Source organism: Haliotis asinina, chromosome 4 (genome assembly GCF_037392515.1).
Source record: "Haliotis asinina isolate JCU_RB_2024 chromosome 4, JCU_Hal_asi_v2, whole genome shotgun sequence".
Classification (NCBI taxonomy): Eukaryota; Metazoa; Mollusca; class Gastropoda; order Lepetellida; family Haliotidae; genus Haliotis; species Haliotis asinina.
This window is the reverse complement of record NC_090283.1, coordinates 27029363-27056385: the sequence shown is the minus strand read 5'-3', so window position 1 is coordinate 27056385 and position 27023 is coordinate 27029363. Positions and strand designations below refer to the sequence as shown.

Genomic DNA, 27023 nt, shown 5'->3' with positions numbered 1-27023 from the left:
AGTGGATGATGTTTATTTGGCATGATCAAAAGAACAGGGTCTTTGAATAGCACTGTCTGTGTTGTGGTGGGATTGAAATAGTGGGTGACGTTTGTTTCGCAAGATCAATAGAACAGGGTCTTTGATTATCACTGTGTTGTGGTGGTATTGAAATAGTGGATGATGTTTATTTGGCATGATCAAAAGAACAGGGTCTTTGAATAGCACTGTCTGTGTTGTGGTGGGATTGAAATAGTGGGTGACGTTTGTTTCGCAAGATCAATAGAACAGGGTCTTTGATTATCACTGTGTTGTGGTGGTATTGAAATAGTGGAAGATGTCTGTTTGGCATGATCAATAAAACAGGGTCTTTGAATAGAACTTGAATGGAATTGTCAGTGCACCGTACGTTGTATTGATGGTTACACATTGTTAGTAAAGTGTAAATTCTAGTACTGTTTTTGGTTGACCTATGTCCAGGATTCGAACCTACACCTTCCAAGTCACACCAAATCACCAACATCAGTGGTGGCTGAGTGGACGACATATGGACTTCCTTTGAAAATCAAATTGTCTGGGATGAACAGGATGTCATAGTATCACAGATAGCATTACATATGTCTGTACAGATTGTTAGTCTGTCATACCAACCCTGAAGCAAATATATCGAAGAAAACCCATGCAAGTCTATATTATGTGGCAAGTCTAGAACGTCCCAGTTCTCCTCTTCATAATATTCTATATTATATATTTTTTATACAATGAACAATTTTTTTCTGTAAAACATGTTTATCTCAGAAATTGACCTGTGAAGGTCCCGGGGTAGAATAGGCCTTCAGCAACCCATGCTTGCCACAAAAGGCGACTATGCTTGTCGTAAGAGGCGACTAACGGGATTGGGTGGTCAGGCTCGCTGACTTGGTTGGCACATGTCATCGGTTCCCAATTGCGTAGATCGATGCTCATGTTGCTGATTACTGGATTGTCTGGTCAAGACTCGCTTATTTACAGACCGCCGCCATATAGCTGGAATATTACTGAGTGCGACGTGAAAGTAAACTCACTCACTCACTATCTCAGAACCTAGCTGTTAGTCCAGCAGACAGTCTGCAATAGCCTGGTATCTGCTTGTCATTGTTCTGTTGCTTGCTGTGTACTTTCTGTTTTATAGTCATTTGTCACAGTTGGGTTTCAACCAAAAATTCTGTCGTAAATTTCAAATCCAAACGATGAAATTTTGAATTGATCAGAAACTCCAATATGTAGGTTCGTTAGTAAACCTATATTATTATATTAGTAAACCTATAAACTTTGAGAAATCTTTAGTATTAAGTGAGAACAAAATGTTTCCATTACTTTTGAAGAAAAAAGAGAGACATTCTAATGTTTATGGTTTGTTTTCTATTGAAACCTGGTGAATAATACTGCCAGTTCGATTATAAGATGTTTATGCTCAGCAGTGCACCAGCTAAATGACTGGGCTCTGTAAATAATGGACCAGACAGTCCATTGATCAACAGCATGAGCATGGATCTCCACAATTTAGATACGATGACGTGTATCAGCCAAGTCAGCAACAGCAAGCTTGACCACCTGACTCAGAAAAATCACCTCTTTGGACCAGCATGGTTTGCTGAAGACCAATTCCAACCTGGATCTTTCAGGGTTGACTGCAGTGATCTTTCCCCTAAGGTGATCGTAATTCTTAATGAATTATCATTTTTGGACAGTCTCCATACAACAGTGTTGGTAACTCCAGTACCTTAGCACAGACTAACACATTCCTGAATCTTTTGTGACTTGCTTATCTCCATCAAAGGTTAGCACACATGCAGTTTGACTTTTCTGCTTGGTCATGGGCACTAGGGTGCTGATACACAGAATGTTTGTAGTGCTACACATCACGCATCACGCAGGAGCCCTGGGTTTGATTCCCCACAGGGGTACAATGTGTGGAGCTCATTTCTGGTGACATTGCTTGAATATTGCTAGAAGTGGTGTAGAACCTTACTCACTCACACCCTCATGTGCTACAACCCTTCGTAAGCCTACAATAAACTATTGAGTTACGACAGATTGTAGTGTTGCGAAGACTTTGTATCGGGACTCTAAACTACTGGCAACCATATTCATTTTTGGGTGTAGTGATGTCAGTTATATGTGTAGCTGATGACTACTATGCTCTGAGGTTGGGTTCCAGCTGAAACTGTCTGTGAGTGGTGAAGGCAACAAGGGTAGAGGTGGTGTTGATATCAGCAGTTGGCATGTCAGTCACAGACCCTTCAAGCATGCCTGGGTGCCAAGGTGAAGGCTACAACATTAATCATCTGGTAAACTGTGAACTCTGAAATGATTCAGAAAATAAATAACGATCAGTGAATATTGGCAGGAAGGAAAATTACGAAACATGAAATGGTACAACGTGAAGGATCAGTGCCTGTAATGACAGATGAATGGATCAACAGAAAATCAGATGGATTGACTTAAAGCCGGTAGTGAAAAAAGGAAGTATGAAAAATAAATCGGCTGGTTGAGTTTGATGTCTATAATCACAAAAGGAAGAAAAATAATAAAAAATGGTTGGATTTTAAGAAAGTCTGATGGCACAAGAAAGAATGGAATTAAGTGGTTAAGTTTGAAGTCTACAATCACAAAAGGAAAACAAAGGTTTATAGTTTGTAATGAGAGAAGAAGAATAAATCAAAATCAGTGACATTGAAAAAGTCTGTTTTACCAACAACAGGACCAAAATATTTGGTAGTAGAAGAATTGAAATGTGTTTTTTATTCTTCATGCTTTGTTCTTGGGGTGGTGGGGTAGCCTTAAGGCCTGGGTTTGATTCCCCACATCAGTACAATGGGTAAAACACATTTCTTGTGTCCATGCTCTGATATTACTGGAATACTGCTGTTAAGTATATGTGATGTTTTACAATTTCTGTGTGACCTGTGTGTTTGACTTTTGTCAATAAACAAAACCATTGCATTTTTGGTGTGTTTTCCGTGCGTATGAATCACAAGAATCTGATCAGATGATCTTAGAAAACATTGTATCTGGTAAGTGCTTGGTTATGGTGTGCTTTAAATTACCAAAATAAATAGTGATAGCATGAAACGTAAATCTTAGTCTGTCTCCCAGTCATAGAACTGCATGAATATACTTTCCACCCAGCTCTTTCTGCAATACTAAAGCAAGTAATGAATTTGAAGGATGCGTCCTTGACCTTTGAGTTAAAATGTCAAGCAAAAGACCTGGGCCTAGCCAAGTATCAGGCAATTCATCTTGACCATCTGGCCATCTGCTGCCATTACCTTGACCATTGGCTACTTTGTTTCCGGGCCATGCTATCTCCCTGCAGACTTGAGTAACCAAAGAGCATGTTTATTGATAATGAGACCTGGTAGGACAGCTACCAGATAAGGGAGGTAAACAGTTGCCATTCAGCAGTACCTTAATGCCCTCAGGTGCTTGTGACCTCTCCATGACCCTGTTAGCATTCTGTGGAGAGTTTCGTCTTTCTGATTCTTGGTATGTTTCTGTTATTAATTGGTAAATTTTGCAGAAATATAAAGCTTTTGAGTGCATATATGAGTTGAGATAGTATATGGGACAAAATGCATTATAATATGTGCTGTGTTATGATATAAGGTAGAGACAGAAATGACATCAAAAACATATTAAAGAATATTTGTAAAACATTTCTCTCTGAACATCCTCATTATTTGTTTTATTGAGTGCAGAGTGAAACTGTTCTCTTGAAGACTTTTTGTCAGTGTTGACAAAACATTCATTTTTGAAAGACCATTACTGCGTTTTGATTCGATAAAATGCTAATGAAGTTGAACTATTAAAGTGTCGGAAAACAGCTCCAAGGTTTCACTGCAATTAAAGTGTTAAGCAGTGAGCTGGAAAAAACCCACAGTCTGCTCGACAGTTTGTGGAAAAACATGAATGGTGAAAAGACTTTCATACAATTGGTTTATGACAATGGTTTAAATTTACTGTCGCTTCCCTTTGTTAGATGTAAACATCGAGGTGAAAGATGCTTTTTAAGTTTTCCACCAGAAATACAAAGTGTGTTGTAGTTTTCAGATTATGGAAAACAAGTCAATCAAAGTGTTCTACCAGAAATGCTTCGTGTTGGAGATCTCTTTATCTTTATTAGGTCAATCCCATTAAAGCAGATCTCTGTTCTTGCTGTTCATTAATGAAGATCTCTGTTCTTTCTGTTCATTAATGAAAATCTGAGGACATCCAGTCAGAATCTAGTTGGAATGACCTTTCATTTGACCAGTCAGGGTGTTGTTTACCCGATTCTGAAAGTCATGCAACTATGAAAAGGTTAACAGGGTTTCAGAAAGGTTGTGGAATCTATGACTAGTTCCATCTGAATTTGAATTGAGGAGACTTTGCATTGTCTGTGGGAATTATTGCCAAACCAATTTGTTCCAAATGTTTTTTTAGTCAGTTTTCGGATTGTTTTATTGAAGTACTTACAGTATGTGACGCCCATTTCTGGTGTCCTCCACTGTTATATTGCTGGACTCTCTCACAGGGTCAAAAAGTGCCAAGTTCAGATGAAAACAACAAAACAAATATATATTTCTTTGTCACAGATCAATACCCTGGAAAAGTTCTAAGGGTTGCCATAGAATTGTAAATGTGACATTAAAGTGTGGCATGCAATAATGTGATGCCAGTCAAGCTATATTTCTTGTTTTAAAATTTCCTTGCTCAATTTTTAAGATGCAGGAACCAAAGGTCTTGTAGGAATCTATGGTCACTTTTATAAACCAAATATTTGAAATGCAGTTTACAATTAGGTTTTCATCCTCTGAAGAAAAGAGGTTTGACCTAAACTTTTTAATTTAACATTTATTTGACATGTAACTGTTCAATAGATCCAATCTATGAGATACGTAGTGGTTATTACACAAGCGTGTCATACGACTTATACGGAACAAGTGCGAAATTTTGTATTGCCTGAGCAATTACTGTACATTTGTGCATTTGCATTTCAGCAGTTGAAGGTAATTGTGATTATATGATAGCAATTTGCACCATGCTAATGGCCAGAAACAACCTCTAACATATTTCATCATGTGTACAATTTTAAGTGAATTTCTTGCTTACTATAGTCATGTCACTCCTCAAATTGTTGTTGCGTTTTCAGATTGTAATATTTCTTTAATTGATATTTTATTACTGAATCCCTGTTACAGGTAGGGAGAAGGAACTAAGGAATGCCTTGCCCTCTTGGAGAATGAAAAAGCATGATGAAGGATTCAGATTTTTAATGCGTTGAAATTGTCACACAGACATGCATACTGAAAGAACACACAGTATAAACACTACAAAAGATCCTAATGAAAGGTGATAAGCTGCTGGTATGAATACTTGTGCATTTAATAGTTATAATGTACCTAATTTATATGTGGAATGTATCAGTATATCCCTGTAGCTTTGTATCTACTTTGTTTGTACACACTTGTCATTATATTGTAATAATGGTATGATCTAATAATTAATTTATCATGGCCTCAGGAATACTGACGGTTGCTGGTTTTACCACAATACGTGTTACACTAAACCCAATCTTTGGACTTGACCTGCAGACAGACAGCCATCTGAGATAGACCTATGTGTCATAAATCAGTTTGACTTGGATATATCAGTCTGACTCTTTTGAATCAAAAATGATTTTTATCTGACACCTTTCGTTCTGAGATTGTTTTGTACTTTAGAGACCACATCAAGGCGAGTGGAACTGAAATGTTACCACAATTACTCCCCTTTTGTGAGCAGCTGTTTTGAAAGGGCAACTGTCCCTGTCTGACCCCAACAAGAGGCTGTGGCCCTGCTCCTGCAGGTGCCCCAGGGTCAGTAGGTCCTGTGTGTGGAGAAAGCTTTTGAAATGCTTGGGAATGTAATCAACTTTGGTTACATTGCCAAGATTACATATTGTCAGTTTGTGTAGATTTATGAAGGGTGGCATTACTTGCTGGAAATTACATTAGGTGATTGTGTGGAGTTATTTGTGAGGGATCACGAGGAGCAGGGAAGACATTCTTACAGTGTTGTGGGGGTGTTGGAACCTATGATGTCATCTATAGATTCTGGAGATTGGTGATAAGGTATGGTGACCTCTATGGATCTTTATTGCTTTTGGTTACCTGTGCTAACATGGCTTCAGTTGAGGTAGATGGGAAGATGGAATAAGTAAGGTGAAGGACTGGATAGTGGGAAGAAGGAACTATGGAATATGCAAGATAAAGGATGGATTAGTGTAATATGGTTGGAATATGCAAGGTAAAGGAGTAAAGGAGAGGGTAGTGGGAGGTGGAATATGCAAAGTAAAGGATAGGGTAGTGGGGGTGGCTAGGTAAAGGAGGGGCTTGTGGGAAGTTGGAATATGCAAGTGAAGGATAGGGTAGTGGGGGTGGAATATGCAAGGTAAAGGAGGGGCTTTTGGGAAGTTGGAATATGCAAGGTGAAGGATAGGATAGTGGGAAGAAGGAAATATGGAATGTGCAAGGTATTGGATGGGTTAGTGTAATATTGGTGGAATAGGCAAGGTAGAGGAAAGGGTAGTGGGATGTATGGAATATGCAAGGAAGATGGAGTATGCAAGGTGAAGGAGGGGTAGTGAGGAGATGGAATATACAAGGTATTGGAGGGGATAGTTGGGAGATAGGAAGGTGGAAGGTGGAATATGCAAGGGAAAGAAGGGTGTTGTGGGAATATGGAATATGCAAGGTGAAGGAGTGGGCTGTGGGAAGATGGAATATGCAAAGTAAAGGAGGGTGTGGGAAGATGGATTAAGTTAATTAAGGGAAAAGGTGTTTTGTCTGGATGTTATACAAAATGTTTGAAATTACTGAATGACAAAAACACATCAGGAAGCTTGTTTTCTTCATTCATATAGAAACAGGAAACCAAAACTGAAAGGAACAGATATCCTAAACATGACATGTACTGAAAACTAAATAACATATCAGTTGTACTTGGCTTACCTCTAATTACACCCATGGGAAAACTCTAGTCATTTTGAAATTATAAAGTACACTACCTTGCCAAAGAGCAAACCTCAATTTTCCTTTCTTCCAAATATTATTATAACAATTTGAACATTGTCTCTTACTAAGCAAATTTACTACTCAGACTTCATGACAATCACAAAATGAATGAAAAACCATACAATTCCAGAAAATGGTGGTGAATTTATAAGAATCTCATATATATCATACAATTATGAAAAGCAAAATATCAAACCATTCATTATGAGTGTCTCATAAATATAATGAAATTGTGAAAAACAAGATGTCAAACCATTCATTGTTAATGCATAGCATCAAGGTTGTTTCTGCTGTTCCACTGTTGTTAAAATTAGCGATAATCGTTCAGGGAATAATTAACCGATAAAAGCTTGGTCAGAGCACACACACACCCCCACTCCCAGTACTGTTGCTGCGTATACCTACGTACATAGATGACGTTATCAGCTTGCTAGTGTTACTTGCCTCCTGACGTAGCAGCTGTAGCTGGTATCACTCGCTCGTTGAGCACGCATGTATAGTACAGCACTTCAGTGTGAATGGACTTACCTGTGTCGTTAGTGGACTATTTATAGATTCACAGGTGGAGCAGTGAAAGGAAAACGTGTGACAGACTTGACTAAAATTGGCTGAAAACCTGACCTGTGTGAATTAGATAAGTCTGATGTGTGATGGGAAGACTGTATCAAGCTTTACATGTGGTGACCAGTCCTGCTTGATGTATCTCCCTCCTCATAGGAGACATGGGTTTCATCGCATCCCTCTTCGTCTGAGATAGTGTCAGGGATTTGTCAGTTGGGATTCAAGATAATGTAAAAATTGTGGACAGGTGAGACATTCCTGACATAGATATTCACTTGTTGTCAGATTATCATTTCTGTTACTTTCATGTCAGAATTGGTTAGGATGTTAAATATTTCTTTAGTGATAAGGTTTGGTTTGTGTTCAGAATATCATCTACATATATTTTTTTGTGTCATTTTGGTATAAAATGTTATGTTTTCTTTTCAAATTCTTGTTGACAAGCAATGGAATTTTGAAAGACTGCTTTCAAGAAATGTTGATTCCATGTAAATGATTTCTGGATATTGTTTTGGTTAAAAAGCATTATTCCATTTCATAGCAATTTAGAATTGTTTTTCTGTTAAGCTGTCATTGTTTTTGAAGTATTTTCTGTGAGTATTCTAAATCATTATTGAAGGGGATGACAAATAGATTTTATGTATTTTTAGCAATTGAAAGAAGTGTGAAGAAAAATATTAAACATTTTGAACAAAAGATATTTGATCAATATATTAATAACCAGATAAGGAATCTAATTGTGTCAAGTAGCATAATTTAATATGTGGAACAAGACCATCAGCGAGGAATTTCAAGTCTTGTACATCAGATTTATTTTAGGTGTTCCAGGGGTGGTTTAAGTATTTTGTAGAAGCGTGTGTGTGCGTGTGTGTGTGTGTGTGTGTGCGTGCGTGTGTGCGTGTGTGTGTGTGTGTGTGCGTGCATGTGCGTGTGTGTGCGTGTAGATGAATCATGAAGTCCAGAAGGCTTCGGGGGAAGTTCTCAGGGAATTTGTTGCGTGGAGAGAGGCGTGTGTTATATTTCCCAAGTTTTATTATCTCACCCAAAACATAACTTATTTTCCAGTCTCAGTGACTCTTCACATATCTTTCCCATCAAAAGTTTACATGCACTAGAGTAAATGTAGAAAATTACATTAGTCAACTGTTCCAAAACTAGGTTTTGCAAGATAATCCATATTGTTTAAAGGTATAGTTTATACACAAACTATTTTATCATAAAACAAAATTCGTACTGTTGTAAAGATTATCGTCATGCATTCAATAAATGATGAAACTCTGTGAAAAATGGCGAATTCTTATAAAGACTTTACACCATAATGCAGCTGCTCACATGCACGATATCTGCATATGCTTTTGGGCAATATCATGCATGATCCTCGTTCAGTTGATTTGCTCATAACACATAGAGTGTTTTCAGTGAGTCTAAACTGTTGATGGGTAGTATATATTCACTATGTACAGAGTATTGTTTGTTTCTCAGGCAGATGCTCTGTTTACATTTTATCATTAGCATCACATCTTTCTTCAGACCAAAAAGGAAACATAACAAAATATCACTTTAACTTAACTCATATGAAAATTCTGAGCTTAAAGTGTTTTTTTTTCTTTTCACCATTTATGAAGAAAAGCATCCAACCAACCCATTTGAAAAGCAAACGAAAAATATATAAAATGTTCAGGTAAGACATGCCTGAGTGATTCCGTACCTGTATACCTCAAATATGCATTCATAACGATGAAACTTTTTACCTGATGAATGAATGATTTACTAAGATGTAGACTAATGATTGAAATTCTTTCATGGAATTAGGCAGTCATGTCATAGTCAGGTGTGTCTGCAATGATTGATAGGAATGTGTGATGAATTGCTGCAGATCATGTGAAGATTACCTGTGTAAAGTTGTAGATTTTCATGCATGAATAGGTTTTATCCTTGGCAACTGGCATTTACAGTGATCATGCCAGTTTGTCACAACAAAATTTCAGGTATAACTATTTCTGCCTTGAAACCTTTCTCAGTTATCTAGCTTCTTCTTGAGTTTTTAACAAATGAAATCTGTAGCTGTTTTACAAATAAATGAAGAAAGGATTATTGGTATCTTCTGGGAAATATTTACCTATTGATTACTTGTTTCTTCTCTGACCCGTGAGGGTCCGGATAGAATAGGCCTTTGGCAACCCATGGTTTCCATGACAGGTGACTATGCTTGTTGTAAGAGGCGACTAATGGGATCGGGTGGTCAGGCTCGCTGACTTGGTTGACACATGTCGTTGGTTCCCAACGGTCGATGCTCATGTTGCTGATCACTGGATCACTCGATTATTTACAGACCGCCGCCATATAGCTGGAATATTGCTGAGTGCAGTGTAAAACTAAACTGACTCACTCACACTTGTTTCTTCTCCAGTTTTGGCCTAAAACTGGGTCTCAGTATCACATGGGGTGATTACAGTTTCAAGACGGAATTAAAGTCTTTGTGCTAATGAAACTGACAACAAATAAACCCTTTCCATCAAAGGATTTTATTTACCTGTATGTAAAATACGCTTTTCAGTTTGTTCAATATATATGCTCTAAAGGGACAAGTAGGCTGATGTGCAGCCACTTCTTTCATTGACTGGAAGTGACCTCATTTCGTGACTTGGGTGTTATTCACTCCTTTGTGGGATCCACCTCAAATTCATACAATACCTTACTGCCTTTGAAGGGGATGTGGATGTCAAACTTTGTAATGTGAGGAACATGTATTCTTACACATCAGATGGAACCATAAGAATATACCTGTTTTGGTCTTATATTTTCATGTATTCATAATGTCCTCATTTTGTGTGGATCATTTCCACACTTTCCATAAATGTATTTTAAATCCGACATTAAAGATATTCACTATCTATTGGCTGTGTAACCATTCATGACCAAGTCTCTAAAAGCAGCGTTATATAATTTATTTATTCTACATTTATGATGTCATTTATAATTAAGAAGACAGGTTAGGGTAAGTGCAGTTTCGGGTCCGGTGAATCTGTGTTGTAATCGACTAGTCCAAAACTTTTGTGCACAGTTACCATTGTTATCAAACATAATCATATTTATTTATTGGTTAAAAATCTGGTCACATGCTGCATTTATATTTTTCTATGTTAAACCAGACCACGCATGTCGCAAGTAATAACATCATCAAGAGTTATCTCCCTTGTTTGCATTGTTTGTAAACAAACACTAGACAACCGCACAATTTGGTATTGCGATATCGCTGTTGGAGTCAGTACTTTCCAGGAACCCAGTGCCATCACTAAGCAAGAACTGCAACCTATCCACAGTTTACAATAATCACTCCATTCATGCGTCTGGGGCCACGGTTTTGTCCAGGAGGTGGCTCTTTGGTGCAGCTCAAATTATGGCTGTCGCTTCTTTCACGTTTGATATTTAACTCAGACACATGATAAATCTTGTATGCATGTATGGATGGTAGGTAGGTAGGCAGGTGGGTGGATGGATAGTTAGGTAGGTAGCATATATATATATGAGTCCAGATATGTTTTCTCTTTTAAAACTTCTTTATATCTTCACAAGATCTTTCGCCTTTCAACGGCTCTTCAGGTGTACAATGAAAACAATGAAAACTAACTCATTAGTGGTAAAAGCTGTCATCATCATGCGTATGATGGTTCAGTTAGTGACAATAGTGGAAAGCGTAAAGCGTAGTCATGGGTGACAGTTTGTCATGTTTGTAACGTCATATGCATTTTGGCATAGCTACTACCGTTTCGCATTGCCTATGACAAAACTTACTTTCCATTGTACACTTGAAGAGCAGTTGAACACAGAAAGATCTTGTGAAGATATGAGGGAGTTTGGGGCAAGAAAACATATCTGGACTCATCTTTTATGTATTTATTGCTTACACACCTGTGGAAATCATATAGTCTTTTCAACAGAGATGAAATTACATGTGATGAGATACATAGGGTGTGACTATCAAGCTCTGGGCTAAGGGACAACACATGGATGTTAAAAAAAAATAAAATGGCTGAATAAAACTATATTTCATTACCAAGGAGGGATCCTAGACATTTTTGTGAAGGATTTGAGCAACATTACCAAAACTGATTGTTAAACATGTTGATTCAAATGACAAACCTTGGGTCATGGGACGTATTCAAAATTTGATTTTCATATCCCAAATAGTAATCTCTTTAGCTCAGTATTGTAAATTTGACATTTCGTAGGCATAAAAAAAGCTATTTTACTCATTCCCCCTTTACGTTTCCAATTAGAGAATTTATGCTGGCGTTTGTTGGGGGTTAGGATTAATGATATCAGATGGGTTTTTTTGACAAGTTCCTGGGCCTAGATTTTCGAAGCTCTTAGGGCTAAGGTAGTCATAAGTTAATGTTAATGTATGCAGCTATCTTAGTGCCAATAGAGGTTCAAAAATCTAGGTCCTGGTTTCTTAAAGGCAACTCGGTTATATACATGGCAGTTTTGTTGCCATTACATGCTTGTTGTGAGATGAATGTATGAAAAGTTGACTACGTGCGAACTGATACCTCACATCTGGTGATGGATGTTTGTGGGCAGTGATGATTTCACATAGGTAGCTAATGGTTGAAGATTTGTTATTTGCCTTCTGGTATCTGTCATTAATGACCATCAACAGATCTTATTTAGATTTAATGCTGATTGTGTTTCAAATTTCTATTGAAAGTGGCTATTTGTGTTCATCAGTCCTACTCAAGAGTTTTGAAAAGTTCATGTTGCCGTTGGTCAAGATGAATCAGCCTTGACCTTCAGAATTTCACTTCAATGAATTAATGGACATGAACCTTTGAAATATGGAAAAGTGATGTGAAGAAAGTATGGCACAAGATGTTTCCAATCTTTTGATGGTTGCGGGGGTGTAGTTAGTGGTTGAGCGTCCTCCATGGTTTTAGTGAATGGTAGGGGATGGACTTACACACTAGCCAAGGTCAAAAGTTACAAACAGTATTTTGTGTAGGTCACTCCCCAGATTCCTGAAGATGCCTCTGTTTATTTAGCATATTTTCATCATATATTAATCTATTATGAGATTTCTAATTTGTTAAATTATTAACATTTGATCAAAAACAATATATTTGAGTTTTGAGACGGCCCAACCACGTCATGCATAATGCATCACATAGTAGCAGGATATTGTCACAGGTTATGCAGGGAGTTCATTCAGGTCATCTCATAACCATTCAGAGTGAATAATGGAATAATGTTTGACTATTTATGAAGTTTCTCTGAATGAATAATGACCGTGTCATTGTGTGAATTGTTGAACGAATTTCTTTTTCATAATGATTAAATGAATGACTTAGTTGTGTCCTGTTGTGGTAGTGATAGGATACGTTTAGATGTAGCATAGGCATGAGTAGCTAGTGGGGCGGGGCAGGCTGCTTTATGCAGTCAGGGGCCACGGTATAACTGTTTTATTATATATATGTATCTATGTCTTTGTAAGTACTGTTTCTGTATTTGTAGTTTATAGAATATTGCAGTTGTTTATTCATGGAATGCTATGCAGTAACTATCTTGTCTCATCTATGGCAGCAGGTTATGGTATTAAACTGGTATTTGAAGTGGGGTTTTAGGGCCAGAACATACTGGTATATGTATTTAGGAGTTGATGGTATGAACTGGTATATGAAGTGGAGTTTTAAGGAGAGAATATACTGGTATATGTTGTCAGAAGTTAATGATATATGAAGTGGGGTTTTAGAGGGAGAATATGTTGGTATATGTATTTAGGAGTTGATGGCATGAACTGGTATATGAAGTGGGGTTTAGAGGGAGAATATACTGGTATATGTAGTTAGAAGTTGATGGTATAAGTGATGCATGAAGTGGGGTCTTACGAGAAGATTAGGCTGGTAGTATAAACTGGTATATGAAGTGACATTTTAGTGGCTGATAAAACTGGTTATGGTCAGGCTGGTGTATAAAGTGGGATTTAAAGGTATAACAGACTATTGTATGTAGTCTGATAAGACATATACTAGTATGATAGTGAGGTTTAGACTTAAATTGGGCTGATATATCTCGTGGGGTATAAAAATAGCCTGATTTCAAACCACTTTGTGTCATTGACTCATAGTTTCAGTTTGGCTTAATCTTGGCAGATATCAGTGGAGCCAGGAATCTCTCTTCCCGAGTGTATTGTGTAATGCCTGGTATACAAGTGATTGACACCACAGTTTGCGATTATAAGATCGTGCAGCTTAACTAAATTAGCGTCTCCCAATAGACTGTGCGTAGGGGTAGCTTGGTTTTGTAGCATTTCCTTGTAATTACTGTTGATAACTTATTCAGAGGCCTCGCCAGAGTAGATAGTGGCACTGATTGTTCTCAAGGGACACCAGTTTACCAGGTGTTTTATACATGAATATCCTCACAGTGAAGATACAAATACCATTCATGGAGACATATCTAGTTCAACTGTTGAAAGGAGTTTTGTTTTTCCTTCGATCATTGGATGTCCATCATAGTGGCACATGGTATTTCAGTCTCTGCTCCCTCGGGAACATACAACTCTTGCTGCTCACTAGTCGCACTGACTTGATATTGCTTTCCCATCTTTACGAGATACCCATTCGCAGCTGGGTGGACTGGGACACATAGTCACAGCATCAGGGATTGGGAAAGAGATCTTTGACAATGGGCTATTTTCAGGATTATTAGCCATTGTCTGAATTTAGAATGGGCCCCTGCCCTTGTATTAATAGTAAATTTTCAAATTTTAAGGGGCCAGTTTTCATTCTAATGTTTAAAATGGCCCATGGCCCCTGCCTTTCCCAGTCCCCTGCAGCACTGAGTCTAAGTTTACTGCATGTCGCTGCATCCACAACTAGGTGTTTGCATGTATTCATGTGGTCATGTCATCCGCCAGTCTTCTACCAATGGATTCATGGTATAAATTTTAAATGCACAGCTTTGCGTTCTGTACATTAGGGGATGTGACAACACTGAAAGAGTCTGCACACAAGGTTGACTCCCAAGGTTTGTACACCCAGTCACAGATTGGCTCGATCTGGCACCTCCAAGCTTGCTGGATTACTCGCCTGGCACCTTAAAATTGCTGTCCAGTATCCCCAGGCTTGTTGTATGGGCTGAACAGAATCAAGAATCAAGGTTAGGGCAGTAACAATGCATTGAACTATCGATGCATTGCGGTTGGTCAATCTCCAAGGGCAATTATTTTATGGTAGAAGTGAAACACAATTGATGCATCAATAGCATGTGTGACAATCAGTGCTTTAGTAATTGACTTTTGTTGATGAATGCACAGCAAAACATTTTGTTTTGTATTTTTTGTTTGTTTGCCGACTTCTGGTTTCATTGAGATTATGATTATGATTATGTGGGTTATTAAAAGAGGCTGAAACTATTTTAGCTTGTTCCTATTTTATATAAACTATACATTCATTTGGGAAATGACTTCAAACGAGACAATTTAAGGAGAAAAGCTATTGCTGTAAAAACTGGACTGAACTTACGGTCCAAACCTTCAGGCATCAATATGAAAGATTTCTGTGTAACTTGGGCTGCTGTCTAATTCGGACTCAGTCGGTCCCAAGCCGGTCTGAATGAGACAAAAGTGCACTGTACTCACTTCATGGGGAAACTGTCATGGTGGTGTAACCTAGGGCGTAAAGTTATTACTCGTCATGCTGAGGATCTGGGTTTGATTCCCATTTCTGGTGTCCCCAGAAACGATATTGCTGGAATATTGCTAGAAGTGGCTTAAAACCAAACTCAATCACTCACTCATGGGAAACCTTTGACAACGTGAATCAGTGAAGCTGAAACTGAGAGATTTCTGTTGCTTTGAAACAGTGTGTTAATTCCCCTTTTAAGACATTTTGCATATTGCTTACAGCATAAAGTAATGATGACATGCCAATGTGTTGTTTAAGCTGTTTAAGCCACAAAAAGTCATTTGAATGTCGCTGCACATCATGGGAGAAATGTTTGATATCTCATGTTATCCATTCACTAAAACACTTGCACATGAGATGAACTCTGATGTTTTGTGATAGACAAATATGTAAATGAATACTAGACTGTTGGAAATCTTAAGGAAAATATTAATTGTGTTATGCTAGGCTAACAACTAGTCTCTGAAATGAATATATTTTTAGAGAAAATAGTTTATGGTAAAAAGAATGATATATATTGGAAAGGAGTCCTGAGACTTTCTTCATTTTCAGACATCTAGCCTTGCCACATTTTCAAGACTTGCGTGGGCTCTCATTGCTTGTTTAGCTTCAGGTTCTGTATGATAGTGTAGTGATATGCATGCGTGCGTGCGTGCGTGCGTGCGTGCGTGCGTGCATGCGCTTGTCAGTATGTGCGCATGTGTGTATGAGTATGTTTTAGTGTCTGTGTGATTATTGTTGCATGTTGCATGTGTGAAAGCATGTTTGTGTGTGTTTGTGAATATTGTTTGTCTATGTGTTAGTGCAATTGTGTGTATGTGATTGTGAAAGAGTATGTTTGTGTTCATGAATATTTATGAAATTGTGTGTGTCTGTGTGAAATGGTATACTTGTGTTTGTGCATATTTGTAATAGTAGTTGAATAAGTATGTGTTTGTGAAATTGTATGTGTCTGTGTGAAAGGGAATGTTTGTGTTTGTGCATATTTGTGAAAATGTGTGTCTGTGTTTAAATAAATGTGTTTATATTTGTGCAATTGTGTGTTTCTGAGTATCTTTGTGTTCGTGTGTATTCGTGGAATTGTACAGATGTGTTTGTATTTGTGTGTGTGTGTATGTGTCAGTGAGTGCAGGGCTGGGTTGGTTCTCTCTGCTACAATGTCAGAATCCTGCCACCACTTAAATCTAAGTCTTTATCCCTGGGATCATGACAAGGACACCTTGCCCTTCATCCATAATCCAGCACTTGAAGTTATATTTAGAATATTGTTTACTCTGATGTAAGGTGTGATGTAATTATGTCATATTTTCATGTGTCATTTCCCCCTTTGGCATCACAAATGGTTCATTATGGTGAATCAACTCATACATATGCATGTGTGAGTGTACCCATGCATGCGCACATGCATATGTGTGTGCGTGTATATTTTTGTGTAACACATACATATTCAACAGTCGTAGCACACTGAAATGTGTGGTTGTTTTTGTTAGCTGGACTTACTGACCAGTGGCTCTAGAACTGATGATTGCAGTTCCTAAAATGGACACATGCTGTCAGATGCTCTTGTCAGATGCTGAAATGCGGAAAGACCAGCTGAAGAGAAGAAGCTGCAGGTTCTGATTTAATTGGCCTTTACCGTTACAGCAATGTTGACATTTTAAAGCAAGGTAGGGTTTCACATGCTCGCAAGTGACAAAGAAAATGTTGAAAATAAGTTGCCATGGCAACTGTTTTGAATTACAAAGATATTAAAAGCTTGTTGGGTATTTGTCAAGTGAGATGGAAAGGTATCCTTCGATGGAGCAGGCTCCTTTGGATTTCACAGGTCTTGCTGTTCATCATGATGCAGAGTTGGTGTGCAGTGGAGTTTGGGCAGATGAAGATGTTCGTAGTTCTGGGCGTTACATGTGAAACTTGTAATTGATTTTTTTTTCTGTATTCATTGTGTTCAGTAGCAGAATTGATTACTGAGGTGGGAAAGAACCCAAACTGTCAGCCCATATCATTTTGAATATTTGCTTCTTTGTCCATATTTTGAACAAGATATATATGTTGTTTTTGAAAGTAAAAGAAATAAGAGCCAATATTGAAATTATGTTTACATGTTCATTTTGTACTGTTATTTCTCTTGCCTTAAAATGATCGTAGAAATGATTTTGTAAGTTCATGTGATATAACGATTTTAATGATTTTGTGTTGGATTTAGCCTACAGCGATGGTTTTGAAACTGCGATTGTGATAGCGACACAATCATGTCAGTGTTCTGTGATCCATGATTCAGCCTGTTAAGTGGAAGTTTGGAACAATGAGTCCAAGAGCGAATTTCTGTATACGTTAAGATGACATGTGTCTTGTTCTTAGTTAACGTTGACAAGCATCAGCTGGTATTGCTGACTGTAAGCTTCCTACAATGGCTGAGTCACAGAATAGGATTTAAAGATTGGTCCAAAAGGCTATAAAACAAAGGTACATCACCCCAGATTTTGTTCCCTAGTCAGTAGGACCATTTTTGTTGCATCAGCTATTGCAGACTCGACTTGATATTTAGTTTTACGATAAACTTGGTGATCCTGATATTGAAATTGCTGTCCATTGTAGAAATGTCCAAAAAGGTTGCAGCACAATTTGAAACTTAAAATTATTTATTGTACCTGGTAATGTTAACAAGAGTGGGAAAGTTAGTGTGTACAGTATTTAGTGATTGTCATCTGAAACTCTGTTTAATATAGAATTTTATAAACATCGTAAGTCATCCAGAATTTGTCAGCCCCAAAAATGTTCCTTTTACAATTATAATTAAGTTGAACTCCTTCAATTTGGATTCTACAGGAATGAAAGAACCTTTTTATCTCCACTAGTAAAGGAATGTCGCCCACAATGACAAGACAGTCTAAACAAGCTGTTGTAAACGTAATATTAGATGGTATTACAAGTAACGCTGGCAGGCATCGTATTGCCGTGCTAATATATTCGGATTGTATCAAAGCTGTCGTAGTCCAATCTTCCTGAACTAGTGACATGAGATCCAGCGCAAATCTCGTGCTCTCAGGAAAGGATGGCACCATTGTCAAGTATTGATTAGACGCCTAGTGGCTGGGAGCTTACCGTTCTGAGACAGGTCTGTCAGTCAGTGCTCAGATGGAATGGTAATGTTTGGGTACCAACTTAGCAAGACTTGAACCAGTCGTAAAGGTATGTGTAATTTGATTGGTTCAGATGGGATCCTTGGAAGTGGTTTTGTCACCATGGTTAAATGTGTTGTTTTGGTGTTTTGGTGATACTACAATTTGTTGTTTACGTTGGCATATTGTGTTTTGGTGACAACAAATTTGTATAAGCGTTTCAATTGATTTTGAGTAATTTATTTTTAGTGTGTTCCAGTGTTAGTTCTGTTGAAAGTGAGAATTGATTTTTGAAAGGATTATTTTGAAGTTAATATTAGAATGTGTGTGCTTAAAATTGGAAATGTTCTTTGTTGCTCTTGGTTGAAAAAGAATATCATCTTTTAATTTTTATTTTAAAACTGCTTCTTGCTTTGATTATTGGATGGTGTGTGTTTGGTTAATGATAATGGATGTATGTGGTAGTACAGATGTGAGACATTGTGTAGTCAATGTTGAAATTGTGTAGATGATTACTTGAAGCAAATCATTTAAAAGTCATCATTACTCAGAATATTTGTGTAGAGGTTTATTGCTAGAGTGGACTGTGTCATCTATCAGAGACATTGATTGTGGCTACCTGTGCCTGATTAATTTTTACATGTTGCAGGTTTAACATAGTGAGCTGTATTTACCCACCTGTCTTGTGTGGGTGGGCCAGTTGTTCAGGTTGTGCCCTAAACATTCAACACACCACATACCTGTACCTGGGTTTCTGATTTGATAGTAAAGGCCAAAGATCTGCAACACTTCAGGTTTCCTCACATTTAGCTGTTCATTGAACTTGCTCCCTGCCTCGCCACGCCTTGCTCACTCAGTTGTATTTTTTAAAGGATTACACTTTTGACAGGAGCCATGTTTTCATGAAGCAGACATTGATAACATGACTCAGTGGCATTACTCCAGCTCACTGATGCAGCTATGTTGTTGGTCATGGCTGTCATTCACCAACCTTTGGCTGGAAGATGGGACTCAATCCTGCGGTCTGATTAGATGAGGGATCCTGGCATTTTAGAACATTAACCTTGGCTTACCTTTGACTTACCCTCGCTAGTGTCACTCCGCTCAGTGTCATCAAATAATTGACATTTCCATTATTTTCACAAGCTTATGAAAATTGATTGTAGATTAAGCTTGGTTTGTTAAGAATCAGTTCTCACACACCGTGATAGTGAGAATTTGTTTGGAGGGACATAGACTAACAACTGGTTGCTGATATGAACATATTTTACTGAAAAAAAAAATGTTTATAGTTAAAAAAAATAAAATGTAATGAAAAGGAGCTCTGAGACTTTCTAGGCTGATGTCTAGGCTTGCCACATTTTCTAAACCTGCGTGGGCTTTCTTGGATATATTTTGCTTCATAGTCTGTATGAGGGAGTAGGAGGGACACTGTTACAAGTTTGTATTGGGGGACATTGTCATGAGTTTGTTTTCAGAGACACTGTGATGAGTGTGTTTGGAAGGACACTGTCATGAGTTTTTGGATTAGCAAATTTAGCGAGTTTGTTTAGAACGTAAGTGCTGTGAGCTTGTTTGTAGAGAAATTGTCATGAGTTTGTTTAGAGTGACACTGTCGTGAGTTTCTGTTGAGGGACACTGGTGTGAGTTTGTTTTATAAGGGACAGTATAGTGACTATTTTTATAAAGAAACTGTCATGAGTTTGTCTGGGGGAACATTTTTTTTAAATTTGTGTAAATGCACGGCACCAGACTGACCATTACCAGGACCAGCTCTCTGGTGATGGTCAATGTAATGAAGAAGGGTAAAATATTAATCAACCTTTCAGATGAAAGCTCTGACAACCATATTCTCTAGTAATTACCTTAGAGCTTGTTGTTCAGCTTGGTAATAGTGCAGAAGTAAATTGGACTTGCATCTCTCATAGGGGCATGGTTGACTTCCTTTTTTGTCCTTGCTCTTAACTTCAAAAGGTCATTCAGTGAACAAGAGTTAGCTGAAAGTCCATTATTCCACAGACCTTGCTTTTTATTTGTGAAAATCTGTGTATGACCGACGAATAAGTACCAGTGGTTATGTCATGAAATGTTGTAAAGATGAGGTGGTCTTATCAGACTCACAGCAATCTTGCTGCAACATTCTAAATCATCAGTACTGAAACTCAAGTATTATATATAAGTTTATACTGCATCGCAGGTGCAGCCTGTTTTTATGTTGTATAAAAGTGTTATTGCCTTAGGTTCCACCAGGTGCAGGTTACACAGTTTCTTTGTGCAACCTGTTTTCATGTTGTATAAAAGTGTTATTATGTTAGGTTCCAGCAGGTGCAAGTTCCATTTTCTTAAATCAAGCCTTGATGTAACAAGTATGTGAACAGCACATCAAGTGTGACTAGTGAATACTAGTCAGTACTGTAATGATTGTGGTTTGACGATGATATCAATTTGACTTTTAAAACTGGTTAGCAACTGTGTGCGCCATTATTGACAAATGACTGAATATTTACTGAAAATGTGAGTTGTAGTATGATTGAAGGCGTAAAATAATGGATTTAGTGTTTTCACAGTGTGACATTTCAGTTACTGGTTCCTTTATCAAGTACTGCAATCTTTACCAAAGTGTTGTATTGAAAGAATGAAGAATTCAAAATAATAAATAAACTCTATCTTCCATGATATTATTTTTGGGAGTAATATTTAAAAAATAAAAATAGGTGTGACACTTTATGGAGAAGAATTTCTTTCTTATATTATGATGCTATGTTTCGGTATAGATTCTTATACAGTTTTCAAGCAAGAAATAAATAGAAGTTGTGAACTTCAACCTTATCAAACCTTTCTTATTGTTCATCAACTTCTGAAATGCCAGTCAAACAGAACATTTGGGAACATCAGTTCAATCATGCTACATTGAAAATGATTGAAGTTAAGTTTCTTTATGATGATGTTTGTCTAGTTTTATGACAACCTGCATTTGTTATATGTTCCGTAGAAATGTCATGGCGACTTTTTTTGGTGTTAATTAGGTTTAAATCTGTCATGATGACCTCCATGCACTGGTTCGTTTTCACAATGTCACGATGACTCACATGTACTGGGTCATTTTCGGACCTGCACGTGTTTGTGTGGGAGAGTAGGCTAACCTGAGGGTAGCTGAGGTTTGTCAAGGTGAGAGTCGTTAAAGTGAGAGTCTGCCATTGGTATTTTTACATGTGAAGATTTGAAGGCTCACTTGAGGGGAGGGTTTGATGCATGTGGAGTTGACAACTGTTATTGAAGTGCATATATCATTGTCAGTATACATTGACACAATAGTGCAGCTGACATGAATTAGATACATGAGGAGGAGACGTGACCATACCTTAGACAACTTGATAAGACACACAAGACTACATTCGAGTGTCAGTAACAGCACCAAGTACTCAGTACTTAGTAGCTCCATGCATGCGCATATGAGTCAACCATTCCAGTATGTCGCCAAGGGTATATTCTTAGTAAAAGATCTATCTTTATAGAACATTTTTGGGAATATCTTAGAAAACTAGGTAATGAAGACTCTAATACCACATATGGACAATCCATACATTGATCGGGAAGGTTAAATTTATGAGTGAAAAAAAGTAAGGACATCTCACTAGAAAATCTTCCCCTGCAGACTTGAAGAAGACAAAATGGGGATGTCACAGTCTTTGTCGCTGGATGTCCATCATTTAAACGGCTTGTAACAGGGAAATTAGCCAGCATATGGGGCCAGAAGGCTGGCCACTCTTACGCCTGCATCGGCGACTCTTACCGTCATTCTGTGGAAGCCAAATGAAGCTTATATAGGTTTGACGTCATTAGCTGTATGGCTTGTGGATTTTTTATATTAAAAATGTAAATTTTTGTGTGGAATTATTCTTGTTTCACTGGAATTACTGTTTTTTTAAACTAAGGTGATAATTTTTTGTCGTAAGAGTTAAAAACAGGATTGTGGGACGTGTTTGGTTCTTGGTTTAAGAATTGATTTGGTTTCCTTTGTTTTGAGATTACTTTGTTGGCAGGTATCATCTGGCTGTCTGTACTTCATTGTTGAAGTGTTGTCAGTTGTCCACATCAGAGGTATCATAGAGAAGCTCGGGTACAGGGGTTGCTTTAACCTGGTATCTGTTGAACCAGACTACTTCCTTTCAAACACATCACATGATGGACCTGCTGCATGTCTTGAGAAAATGTGAATTGTGAAATAGAATCATATTTTGCAAAGAACAATTGCATGGTTTTAAGCAGAAAGTGTCTGTGAGACAAAGTTCTTTAGGTGAAACTTTGTTTCTGTTACCCAAGTATTTGGAAAATTTCACTGACTATGCCTTGGGCCGAAGATTAGTGAGGAAAATCTCACTGTTCTTGCCTAGTGACAAAGTTCATTGGGAACTGTTTAGGTTTTAGGACAGTTGATTTTCATTTGAATAGTTTTACTGTCCAGAAACTGGATCACATCAGATCATCTGTCTTCACAAATCTTGTTGTTCTAAGGTGACCTTTGTCAGAATCATTTATTCTGTCTTTCAAGATTTCACTGACCTTGAGCTGAACATTATAAAATTAACAGAAAGCTAATCTGTCACACTTAGCAACAGTGAAACCTTTTGATGAAGCATAACTTGACATTATTTCGATAGATACAGGTAGAGTTTGAATGAAAGGGAATTTTATTGGAATATACTTTAACTGTTTTACTCATGAAGTGTCATGTATCTGGATATCTTCATGTGTAATACAGCAGTTATAGCACATCAATCTGACGAGCAGGCATGACATGTACAAACAATGTTTGGATCATATCTGCTGGATCAGTTTGATGAAAAAATGACATTCCACTTGGTGCCAACCCTCAGATCTGGTTCTTGAAGGGTCCAGATTATTAGCCAGATCCTATTTGAAGTCTTTGAACAATCCCTCCACCATGTTGTTCGTGGCTGGCGCACAGTTTGCTATGGGATTAGCCCCTAGGGTTTGCCTAGCAGTTTGCGACTAGGTACTGCAAGCAATTACAGATCTGTATCCACTGGGAGAAGGAGTCTTTGATCCTGGCAGTACCGGCATCGGTGCTTGTGGACATATTCGTTATTGTGGCTGCACGTGATATTGTCAACGGAGATATTAGATGATGACGACCACAAATTGAGCGTGGATTTTCTGCCAGGGACGACGGTTGAGTGGAATGACAGGTTGGTGGTAGTTGTAGTTGATGTGTTTGTTTGCTTATTGGCGTATTTACTCAGTGATGATGTTGAGGACTGGTCTTTTGTCTGTGGAAGGGAGAGGATGGTTCGGTCACACCGGTGTCTTTGAAGGTTTGTGGGAGTAGTTTTTGGTCTTAGTGACTGCTGTCGTTAAAGGTGTTATGACCTAATATGGTCATAATTCATACAACCTGTATTTGATGACTCTTTGTATGCCATGTCATTTTGTACCTGATCATAACAGTTTGTATGTGATAATATCATATTGTGTCTGGTGACATTACTTTTATCTAATAATATGATATTGTGTCTGATGATATCACTTTGTGTTGAATAATATGTAACAGTGTATTTAAGGATATCACTTTCTACATGATTATACCATCTTGTATGTGATGTTTCAGTTTTGTATGTGATATATCACTTGTAGCCTCTGGTTTGGCGTCAGTGTATTCTTCCAGCCGCAGCATAGATATCACCTGTGGAAGATGATACAGAAATCTAACATTGATACATGATTAGGTGTATAGTGTGTCAGAAGGGCTGGCGAAAATGGGCATCGATCCCTCAGGGAATACTGTCTGTACTAGATATGAAGGAATATTGGAACCAACTAAGAATTTAAAGTATGAGGAATTCAAGGTAAAGAAGCTGCAGTCCAATTCTTACTTGTGTGCATCAGTTCAAAGATTTAAGTATTTGAGGCTGTGAAATACATCTGGACCTATGGTTGCCATGTGGTTCAAGTTAACTTGTAGCAGAGTTGGCTTGTTGGTTGCGAGTTTGAATCCCAGATTGGCCTACATACATCAAGATCTAGTCTGCAATGTTTTCAAAGGTAGTTATACTTTTTAATCCTGCTAATTTTTGTATGTGATAGTATGTATTTTCAGTTGATTGTTTGTCGTTAAGAACAACCGATGTTGATGTTTGTTTCATTAAAACAATAGTTTTAAAAGCAGCATTAACCTCTTTAATAATTCTCTCTCCATTGAAAAGACTGTTGCATTAACAAGTAAGCCTATATTTAAACTAACACATGGTATCAAGAATCCACCCCAAAATATACACCATAAAGGACATATACCGGCCTACCTCAGAAAACTTCCCCCTTGGCAGAAAGATGGAGAAAAGCCCACTTTAATCATGGAAATAGCAACATAAACATATTATCGTGCTCCTAATACAGTTAAAATGGCAACAAAACACCATGAAACCACAACATTTTTATATTAATGAATTTGGACCTCTACTGAACATGTGCATTACAAACCACATTTCTTTCAAATTTCTGTGCAACCATGAAGAAAGAATATGTCGAAATAATTGCTGTCAAGTTTTTTATATGAATGGAAGGTAATCCAAACAAGTGTGCTCACAAGTATGATGATGGTAAATGCCAAATAACACAACAGAAAAACTTTAAAAAGGAATGTAACTTTTGTTCAAACTGTCAAATGGCAACATGCTGTCAAAACTTTCTCTTCCATGCACACATGCACAAAATCGAAGTCGCAGGCTTTTTATTTTTTTTATCCTGGTTTAGTGATTTAAAGTTGCCTATTTACTGTTGGCCTGATGTAGTGGATATTCATTGGGCGGTTGGCACTGCTGGTAGATTTCCGTGACTTACAAACTGAAGCATTCTGGACAGTGTGGTCATCTCCAGAGGACCTGATGTTGTCATCTCCAGAGGACCTGATGTGGTCATCTCCAGAGGACCTGATATGGTCATCTCCAGAGGACCTGATATGGTCATCTCCAGAGGACCTGATGTGGTCATATCCAGAGGACCTGATATGGTCATATTCAGAGGACCTTTGTCTATGTCCAATCACAATGCCATGAGCTTGTTACACTCGTGTAATTAAAGATAACAAAGACTTGTCACCAAAGGAGTTAATAAGCTTCTTGTGTCTACCTCCAGGGGCTATATAAAAACACTCTATTGAATTTTGTGTGAAATATGTTAATAATCTTTAAGATATTATCGTATCTTTTTTTAAACCCAAAGTTGAAAATTAAATTTAGTTAGTAAATTGAATTCAATCAAATTCTCTGAAACATAATCATAAAAACTGTCATTCAGAATATGGCGGGTGTCAACTGACTAATTTGTGATGCCTTAATGGTCGTGCCTGGGCTTTTTGTTTTTACATATGTACCAGGATCGATTAACAGGCTCTTGGCGTTCCATCAGTGGCAGAAGATAAATATTTTATTAGTCGCTGAACTTTGACATTAGTCAGATTATTTCAGCATTATTGATTCCAGTCCCTGGTGAGTAGATGTGTATAAAAGCTTACAGGTCATCCACAGAACTAAAGCTGGTGCAAGACCTAAGTTGTAGAGGTCTGATCAGACTCTCTTTGGAGGTCATTGGGGTCCCATGATCCAGAGGAGGGAACTCTGTAACATCCTCAGTGTATTATGGAGTCTTCATCATATTTAGCTAAAAGGAACAATGGTTGTTTGTTTGTGTTATCTATTTATATGATCCTGAATCTTAATGTCAAGTTGTGATTGTTGTAGCAGATATTTGTGACAAGTATGACATCGTTCCGATTTTAGAGATGATTATGATATTTGTGAAAGTAAAAGTTGAGATTATTTATTCAGTTTGGTTCCAGTTAACTCTTTTTGCCATCTATTCTGTGAATGGTTGAGTCTGGACCAAACAATCCAGTGATTGTTCCAGGAAGCAAAGATTGACACTTTGCAGGTGCAGTAACACCAAATAGATTGTCCTGCATCCTCACCAATGAACCAATAAGCTGCCTTTCAAAACTAATATGTGCTAATTCTTAATTGGATTCTTGAGGGGAATGTGAATGTTTTATTGAGTTCTATTTTTGTGTGATCAGACCAGGAGGAATTATCATGAGTGATATATGTGGATATATGAGGATACATAGGTTATCACGCAATGTTATTTCATTTGCTGCAGATCATGAAACTAAACTTTGTGGGATGTGCCAGCATCTCTCAAAATACGTGACGTCACACTCTCGGTGACGGAATTTTCTACTGGCCACTCATTTGACTGCATTTCGTCATCAAGTTCCCAGTAACCTTTTATGTTAAGGAGCATATTGTTGTCAACAAATCTTAGCTTATGTTTGAAAAATACAAAAAGCTCATGTGGAACTTCAATTAACCTTTTGAACAACACCGAAAATATCTGTTGGCTTTATCATGCCGAGGACACTATCCATTGTGTGATAAATTGTGGTATTGGAGTATAGTGACATGGTATTTTTGTGAGTGTAATAATTAGATACCCAGTAAGGATGCTGTTGCCTTATGTGACTGTTGTGTCAAGTCATTGATATATTGTGAGCAAAGGACAATTTCCGTCTTTATATGAACATGGAC

General features: G+C 37.7%; 1 protein-coding gene across 2 annotated transcripts in view; it reads left to right on the top strand.

The window, feature by feature from the left end:
• LOC137281457 (diacylglycerol kinase delta-like) overlaps positions 1-27023 on the top strand; it is a 153606-nt gene that overhangs the window by 66093 nt on the left and 60490 nt on the right. Inside the window, exon 1 of one of the 2 annotated variants that reach the window (XM_067812696.1) lies at positions 14726-14774. The exons of the other annotated variant lie outside the window; for it this stretch is intronic. The gene's annotated coding sequence lies outside the window, so the exon portion shown is untranslated. Of the gene's footprint in view, positions 1-14725; positions 14775-27023 lie in introns of those variants that run through there. 2 annotated transcript variants of the gene reach the window in all.